Source organism: Zea mays, chromosome 2 (genome assembly GCF_902167145.1).
Source record: "Zea mays cultivar B73 chromosome 2, Zm-B73-REFERENCE-NAM-5.0, whole genome shotgun sequence".
In the NCBI taxonomy this organism is placed as follows: Eukaryota; Viridiplantae; Streptophyta; class Magnoliopsida; order Poales; family Poaceae; genus Zea; species Zea mays.
In genome coordinates, this window is record NC_050097.1 from 186,842,917 (window position 1) to 186,852,708 (window position 9,792).

Consider the following 9,792-nt stretch of genomic DNA (forward strand, 5'->3'; position numbering starts at 1 on the left):
TAAACACCCTTGTCTTCAACCTGGGCCCTGACTATTTGCTCTTGTAATGTGGGTTCCACCGAGATGTAGTTTAATTCACCTGAAGAAACAACTTCCAGGCTCAGCTTGCACAACTCATCACACAGGGTGGTAACCCTTGCATCCATGCTCATACAATTGCACTGGGCTTTTCTGCTCAAGGCATCTGCCACAACATTGGCTTTACCCGGATGGTAATGCACCTCCAAATCATAGTCCTTGATTAACTCCAACCATCTCCTCTGCCTCATGTTCAGATCTGCCTGAGTGAAGATGTATTTGAGACTCTTGTGATCGGTGTAGATGTTACAGTGAGCTCCCATCAAGTAGTGTCTCCATATCTTAAGAGCATGAACCACAGCTGCCAATTCCAGATCATGTGTAGGGTAGTTCTGCTCATGGGGTCTGAGTGCTCGGGAAGCATAAGCAATGACTCTGTTATCTTGCATCAAGACACAACCCAATCCCGTACCAGAAGCATCACAATAAACTTCAAATGGCTTGGTGTTGTCAGGTTGAGCCAGCACTGGGGATGTTGTCAAATGTTGCCTCAAAGTATGAAAGGCATCTTCGCACTTTTGGCTCCAATCATACTTGACTCCCTTCTTCAACAGTTCAGTCATTGGTTTGGCAATTCTGGAGAAATCCGGAATAAATCACCGATAATACCCTGCCAATCCCAGAAAACTTCGAATTTGCTTCACTGTAGTCAGGGGTTTCCAATCCATCACCTCTTGTACCTTCTCAGGATCAACTGATATCCCATCCTGAGAAATTGTGTGACCCAAGAATTTAATCTCCTTCAGCCAGAATTCACATTTAGACAACTTGGCATACAATCGATGGTCCCGCAGCCTCTGAAGTACAGTATGCAAATGTTTGGTGTGCTCGGCCTCATTCTTGGAATAAACCAGAATATCATCAATGAAAACGACCACAAATTTGTCTAACTCTGGCATGAATACTGAGTTCATCAAGTACATAAAATAAGCTGGGGCATTGGTCAGCCCAAAAGACATTACCAAAAACTCATAAAGCCCATATCTGGTTGAGAAAGTTGTCTTGGGAATATCACTGGCACGGATCTTGATCTGATGGTAACCCGAGCGAAGATCTATCTTGGAGAATACCTTGGCTCCTACCAACTGATCAAACAGAACATCAATGCGGGGCAGTGGGTATTTGTTCTTGATAGTCACCGCATTGAGAGGGGGGTAGTCAACACACATTCTCAAACTCTCATCCTTTTTCTTCACGAATAAGGCTGGGCATCCCCATGGTGAAGTACTTGGGCGAATGAATCCCTTGTCCAGCAACTCTTGCAATTGCTTTTTCAGTTCTGCCAATTCCGCGGGAGGCATCCTATAGGGTCTCTTGGAGATAGGAGCAGTCCCGGGTTGCAATTCAATGGCGAACTCGATGTCTCGGTCAGGTGGCATCCCTGGCAATTCATCCAGAAAAACATTCGGGTAGTCACAAACCACTGGGATCTTTTCCACTATGGATTCTATCATAACGAAGGCACAAGAACGGGTGCATCCCTGGTCAGGCAAATATAGTGTGGTTTCACCATAAGTCGGTGAGTGCACCTCAATGGCCCTAGCTGCAATATCAATCACATCCTGATGTTTGGTCAACCAGTCAGTTCCCAATATGATATCCACACTATCCAAACCCAAAATGAGGAGGTTGGTTTTAATTATCAGACTACCAAACTTTATAGGCACATTCTTGTTAATTTGGTAAGTGGTAACCCTGCCTCCCGGTGTTGAAATTGTGATACCCCCATTGGTGTGGTGAAAAGGTAATTGGCACTTGGCACTAAATTTGGCACTGATAAAACTATGCGATGCACCAGAATCAAAAAGAATAATGGCAGGATAATTCAAAACTGTAAAGATACCAGTCATAACGGGTGCCCCCTCTGGAATATTAGCCATGGTGGTGAAGTTAGCCTACCTTGCCTCACTTGCACCTTCTGCCTCTTGCCTTGGCTCTGATTAACATTCTGCCCCTGCTGGTTCCGGGGGCATTTCTTGGCATAGTGTCCGGTGTTGCCACAAGTGAAACACCTGTTGTCATTCCCCTGGCGATACGGCTGCTGCTGCTGATTGTTCCTCTGAGCTGGAAACTGGGTGTGGTTGGGTGCCTGCTGCTGCTGCTATGGTCGGATCACCCATCTCCCTGGCTGCTGCTGAGGTCCCCTGCTCTAGGTGTCAGACACAATCCTGAAGCGTTGTGGCTGAGCTGAGGGTCCTGCCACAGGGGTCTTCCTCTTCTTTTCTTCCTGTCAGACTGTGATGCAATCCTCCTGGGAGATAGCCATGTTGACCAACTCATTGTAGCTGTTGGCACTGACGGTGTTGAGATGGTCACGGAGCTTAGTGCTGAGCCCCCTCCTGAACCTGTCTCTCTTCTTCTCGTCCGTATCTGCATGATACCCAGCATACTGGCATAGGTCATTAAAAGCCTGAGCATACTGCAACACTATCCTGTTGCCCTGGGTGAGTGCCAGAAACTCGTTGAGCTTTCGGTCCATAATCCCGGCTGGTATGTGGTGTCCCCGGAAAGCTGCCTTGAACTCTCTCCATTCCACCTCTCAATCCTCTGGCTGCATGGCAAGGAAATGGTCCCACCAAGTCCTTGCGGGTCCGCGAAGCTGCTGGGTGGCGAACCTGACTTTAGTGACCTTTGAACAAGCTCCATGGAGTAGCGGGAATTTGGATTCCACTACTCTCAACCACACATCTGCATCAAGTGGGTCCTCTGCCCTTGTGAACAATGGAGGCTAGGTACTGAGGAACTCCTGGTAGGTAGCTGCCGCGGGGTGACGCTGATGGTCCCCACCACCATAATGCTGAGGTGGTGGCTGACGCTGAGCTAGCTGCCTCAAGATCTCATTCTGCTGAGTCATTAGCTCCTGCAGAGTGGGAGGTGGTGGCGGCGGTGGAGGAACGCGCTCATTCTGACCACGGCGCTGTCTCCCGGCCATCTGAAAAATCACGTATATACTTAATAACATATCTCCAAGTTCAAGGTTTAATCACGGCGAAAGAGTCAAAAGCAAATTGATAGATTCCGACATAAACCAAAAAGGATTTCAAAAGGCATAACTTTCCTTCCAAATTTAAAACTGACACCATCCATCAACCAAACTTCCAAAAGAGTTTATCACGGTTACATCAATGGTCCCAAAAAGACTCAACTCTACCCAGCCTAGTACCCTATGGGTGCAAAAGCTAAGCTAGCGGTGAGGAGTCCTACCATCACCAACTTCTAACTCTATCCCTGACACCTAGTGAGCGAACGAGGCAACACTCGACTCGGGGGAAGGGGGTCTCCCTGAGCCAGCAGTGTCCACGCTGGAGGCAGGCTCCTCTCCTCCCTCAATGTCGACGTCCTCGTTGGCCTCCATATCCTGGATCTCCTGGTGATGCATATCCAGGTGCTCATTAGCCTCAGCTAGCTGCTGCTGAGTGTTAAGGAGCTTATCCTCGAGAACCTCGATGGTGTTCTCCCTGGTACCCACTAATTCCTCCAACTCTTGGATCTCATTGGATAACTGCTCCACCTGCAAATCCTTTTCCACCATCTCAGTGGATAAATCAACCACAAGCTCCTCTCTGTTGTCCAACGTGATCTTTGTCGCCTCCAATAGTGCCATCAGATGGGACATCGCCTCACCGCGCATCACTTGCAGACGGTACAGAGCATTCATGCACCGTACGGTCAAGTGCGCAGTCTGACCTGGGTAGATGGCCCAGATGTCCTTGGCATGCTCCACCCGATCCTTCCACATTGGGTCGGCCTCCCTTTCGGCGGGGAACAAGCCAATGGGGTGGGTAGCCAGCTCCAAGGGATGGAATCCGCAGAAAGTGGTCAATCCGTGCAGAGCAATTGCCTCTATCGTGTCCTCATCCCGGTATCCAAAAGACTCAGAGTCCAATGAACGCCATCTTGGCTGTAGGGGATGAGGCTCCAGAGTCATCCTCACCCTACAGCGGGGCACTCGATGCTTCTCAAACTGTTGCACCGCATACTGAGGAGGCGTCGTGTATCCGGCCCCCTGAAGTACCTCCCACAAAATGCGGGGAAAGCCCTCCCGTGCAAGCCCGTCAGTGTGGGACAGTGCATTTCCATCATCTGAGGATCCGTGGGAAGCCATCTGTGCACGGTTAAGCGTAAGTAAAAGAAAAAGAATTATAAAAAGAACAAGCAAAATAAAACTCAGCTTCTCTCCAACTATAAACAAAAAATGGTATTAGGATACTTAGTTGGTCACCATTTTGTTTTAAGTGTTTACTTAATTATCCATTTGCTTAATTAAGAATGCATGCATGCTCGTCCTGAACGACCTCACAACAATGTAAAGGGAATAGGGAAGAACTCCCATCCTTTAAAGTGGCCTGTAGGGCCTAATCACTTAGCCACCTAACTACCCCTCTATCATCCTAAGGCTTCACGTCCTAGGTCTATCCTGATCGTCCTACGATCTATCCAACATTTGTTTCTATCAAGTTTTACTTCGAAAAGGATGGTATTTATATTTTATTGATTCCTCTGTGGTGGTACAAGCTCCGATACCAGCTGTGGCGGAACTGCCCGAATGATTCCAACTTAAGTGCCTAAGCCCTGCCTTAGAGGCTAGACCACACTTAAATGGGAATAACCCGTCAATCCCTCGGATCTAGTCCGACACGGCCACTAACAGGATCAAGTACCACAATCTCACTCGATGGTGAGTCACAGAGCAAATACAATAAAGCATAAAACCATGCATGTAAGAGTATTAAATTATTACATCACCATCGGAGTGTTGCAAAAGTAGTCCTCATTGTTCGAAGTGCAGCGGAAATAAACTAACGGTAAATAAACAGAGAGATGGGGAAGCCTGTCCCATCACTCCTCATGCTCCTCCTCAGCCGAGGTAGGGTCCCACTCGACAGTCCAACCTGGTGGCAAGATGGACGGCCAAGTCACTCCAGCAACCATGTCCTCCAGAGAACCTGTAAAAATTATGCCACAAGCAAGGCTGAGTATACTAATACTCAGCTAGACTTACCCGGTGTGAGGAGTCTACTCCTCTACCTCTAGACATGCAGCTGTTTGGCTGTGGGGTTTGGTTGCCAAAAGCACTAGCTGAGTTTCTAAGTCAAGTTTTAACTTTGTCAATTTAAGTGTGACTCTCTTAAGGCTAAATGTGTACTATCTACTCATACATAGTAGCAAACATTTTTAGCAATCAACATCTTATATCAACTCATCATATTTCCACTTGTTACTCAATGCAGTACAATGGATCAAGCAGTCTCATTAGCTGCGAGAAGCAGACGATTTGAATCGAGTTTTTTATCCTTGCAAGGTAAACCTAAACACACGACATGTAGGGGCACTCCGTCCCCACGCACATCAACCGTCCCCATCGATCCCCTGGCAACAGATCAGGGCTCACCGCCTTGGCGTACAATGCCTCACTGACCCCGACTGCCGTCGTGCAGTGACCGCACTTGTACCCACCATAACGGAATGGGAGACCACGTCTCAGGTCGCGTGAGGGGATATGTCTGCGGGCAGGTTCACTCAGGTACTAGGCTTACCGATTTACCATATTTCTCGGTATGTGTTTAGTACGTTCAAACGCTTGACACAGGTATCCGCACGTTAATCCTTATTCCATTTTCCCATCTCGTAGACAACCAATCCCCATGGATTGTTGTCTACAACTAGTATCATAATAGTATGAAAGTGGGTACAACCAATTCCTGATCTCGCACGAGTGCTAGAAAAATCACTCGTCTTCTACCGAGATCCTAATTAAATAAAGCAACTACTCGACCTAGCATACTAGTATCCATCTCAAAAGGATTCCTGAGATCATGCAACTAGGGTTTCAAACAACTCCTACACCTAAGTGCACATTCAATCCTACAATCATTAAGTATAGTAAAATAGCATAAATAACAGGTTATGCATAAACCGGGGCTTGCCTTCCAAGGTTGTGGCAGGCAGGTCCTCTAGTGCAGGCTCTGGTGCTGGATCTGGGGTTACCTCCTGAGCAGCTCCTTGCTCCGGCACGAGGACGTACTCTCCGTCAGCAAGGTTACAGTCTATCGAATTGCAATGAACATGTATGTCATGATTATGCAGGATTTAATAACATTATGCTAAGAGAAGAAAAACTAAGTTAAAGAGTAACTTAGGGTTTCTTGGTCATACGTGGCTTTTAGTGGTTTATGCTTATCACTCTAAGTTTAGGTTTTGGTAAGGATAAGCATTGTGAATTGGTATTGCCTCTATATATTTCAGTGGACAAGTTATAAAGGGTTTTAGGATGACACAATTTTCTATTATTCATCTTTACCTTTTCTTTATTTTCTTTTTTATGGTTTCTAATGTAGGTTTGAACTACGACAGTGGTTTAATATTTCCCAAAAATTCTGTCAAAAGTACAGTGGGCTGCTAGGGGTCACTATAGCCTATTCTAGGAATTTGGGGTTTAAAATAAAAAGGCTATGCTTCAGACAAAAATGACAAAAGTTGTGTAAAATGGGCTACTTTGCACTACATCCCTTAACTAAGGTTGGGTTCTGCCCTAAGGGTCATTTTTGTTGGCATCTAACAGTAATAATAGGCTTCTGTGCAAAAAAATCACAGAAAGTTAAGGGATGGTTATTTAGTTATGATTTTCTAAAGTTAAATGCCAAAAAGGCACTTTCTACTACCTTATTATTTGAAAAATGTCAAACAATAGATTTTATATTTTTCCTAAGTTCCTAATAACAAAACATTAATTATTCCAAGGGTTGGGGTGTTTTCACCTTGGGGTTATTTTTGTAGGGTTTTTTTAAGTTTTCCTTGTTTTCTAAAAATAAAAGGGATCCTACTTATTTCATACTAAACCAGGGTGTAATAGATTTTTCTAGTAAACTACATTGAATAAGTACTCTAACAAAAATAGGAGTGCCCTCTGGTTCATTATTTAAATCACCTTTTCTATTTTTCTTAACCTTAAGCATATTGTAAATTAAAGGGCAAAAGCTACCTTAATGGGGTGGACAGAGAGGTTTAGCATGTTTAAACAGGTCAGTAGGTGGATATAAACTTCTCCAAATTTTTCTAACCCTAGTTAAATAGTGCAACTATTTTTTTATCCCTATTACTTAGCTTTTGGTTAAAACAACAATTAAATCAGAACCCTAAAGTTTTCTGTAGTACATAGGGGTTTTATATTTTTCCTAAGTAGTTTACATCATTTAGAATCTGACAAAATTGGTTTGACCAAATTTGGATGAACTAAACAGAAGTTATGAATTATTAAAGTTTCTGTTCAAATTTAAAATCAGATTTAATAAAGGTTTTCTGGAAAAGCAGTTTACACCGAGGACCCTAGGTTATTTCCAAACTAATCCTCTCAGTTATACCCCCGCGCTACTATTCATTTGAGTCACTGACATTTCACAAAACCCCCCAGACTTCTTTCCTTCTCCCCCGCGGTCCTTCCCTAGGTTTAAATAGTACCCGCAAGAAAGAAAAGGGTGGCGCGGCTTACCGGCGGCGAGATAGGTCCGGCGAGGGGCGGGGTTGGCTCGGGGAGGCTTGGTCACAGCGATGTACGGCTCAACGGCGGGGATGGCCGGAATCGCTCGGTCCACGCGCGCAGGCGGGTGTCCTCGTCGGCGGCGGGTGTGCCGGCCAAATCACGGCGATCTGGTTCAATTCAAGGGCACAGTGAGCTTCACGGGGTGACGTAGAGACCGTGTGCACAAGGAATCGGAAAATGGTTCAGTGGATTACCCGGTCCACGCACTCCGGCGGGGTTGTGAACTCCGGCGACCGTGGACTGGCCTCTCCGGCGAAGTAGGCTTCGATTCCTCGCTCGGGGAGCTTCACTGAGGTGTGCTCACTCGTCTCCGAGGATCGGATGGGGTTGGGAAAGGCTGGGCTGGCCGGTCTACGGCGGCAGGGGCTCGGGTGGCCGCGGACACGCCGTGCACGGGCAGACGACGGTGAGCTGAGCTCCGGTGAGGTTTGAGCGTGCGCGGAAGAGTGTGGTCGACGCCTGAGCGGGCTTTATAGGCGCGGGCGCGGGCCATGGCGTCGGCTGGCCGTTGGCGCGACGCGGGGCGCGCGCGGGCGTGCTCTGGCGCACACAGAGCGCGTCGAACACGTGGAGCTTTTCTTCTGCCCGTGTTCCACAGCTCACCCAAGTCGCAAACGTGCGAATCTTGGCAAAAATCTGGCGCGAGTCTTTTCCTGACACCTAGGGCTGTCTCTCATCCGTGAGTTGCCATGGCAGATATGGCCTAGGTAGGGAGATCTTCGGTCGCCAAATCAGGTATGTCACTCTGCCCACCTCGCGACAAAAACCATGACAAGGCATGTCAAACGTCAAGATCTCGGGCTCAGCTTTTTCCAGTGGGTGCCCTAGGTGGTATGCCACATTTTTGGTATAGAACATAGGTGGTTTTGGTGCCATCTTCAAGGTGAACACGGTTGATCTTTAGTGTAGGTGTAGTTTTTGACTTAGAGAAAATTAGAGAGCTCTAGCTCTCTCTCTACTTAGGGAATGGATTTGGGGTTTCTCCAGGGGTCTTTTTGCAATATTTCCTTCCCACAATTGCTGGTTATAAAGATACTCAAGGTTTGGTTAAAGATTAACTCATGGTTTGCACATTTGCCTATTCTTTCCCCCTTTTAACCATGGCTCTGGAAGATAGGGTTCAAGAGAGGTCTAGGGTTTTCTCTCCTCTTGTCCAAGGTAGTGAGTGCACAAAAGCTTGAGTGATGCTCTTAAGTCATTAACCATCTTGATTAACACATGGTCTCCAAGGTTCTTATGTTCTCCTTAAGTTATTACCACATGTGATCACAGTCTTTAGCACCAAGGTGTGCTCTAGCCATGGTAACACCTGAGGTGTTACATTTATAGGCCGCTCAATCGCTCGTACTGCTTCAGCTAGCGAGATGATACTATGTGGAAGTGTTGCGCCGCTTGTGACTTCCTGTTATGTTGAGCTTGTGTGGGTTTTCAAGGGTCAATTGTAATGTAATGACCCATTGTTAGGTGAGAGCGAGGAAGAGGGACATACCTACGCTTGACACACGGAACTGATGCTTTAATATAGTAATCATTAAAAGGTCGAGAAATGTATGAGTTGAAAACGACTCTGTCCCTTCTTTTTATAGGCCGCTTTCAGCTGGCAAGGTGGTACTATTGTGAGCGTTGCGCTACGTGCAACTTCATATCATGTTAGACTTAGATGGTTTCTCAAAATCCATTTATAATGTAGCGATCCATTGTTAGACGAAAAGCGGAGAAGAGAAACAGATTTACGATTGAGGCACGACGCACGAAACTGTTGTTTTAATAAAGTTGAGAAGAGATAGAGATGATGTGTCTCACAGTCTCATAATGAAGGGAAGGAGGTCCCGCGAGATTTCAAACCATTTCCTTTTATTTCTAAGTAATTTAAACATTTTTAATTTTTAAACTTCTGCTTGCAACCCAAAATCAATTGCTGAGTTTGTTTCAGATATTCGACACCAAGAGCTCTGCACGCTACTTAACATACATGGACGTCGTAGCTGAAGGAATCGAATACTTTGTCGTACGTGCTTGTAAAAAAACAATGTTGAAGATCATGCACAGCTCGAGTTAAAGAATATGCGCCCTTTCATGATGAATGTTGATTGATCGATGATTTCGTAACCGATTGGTGCAACTCGAGTTGAAGATTATGCGCACTAGTGCTGCTCCTGATGCCCGTTTTCAAT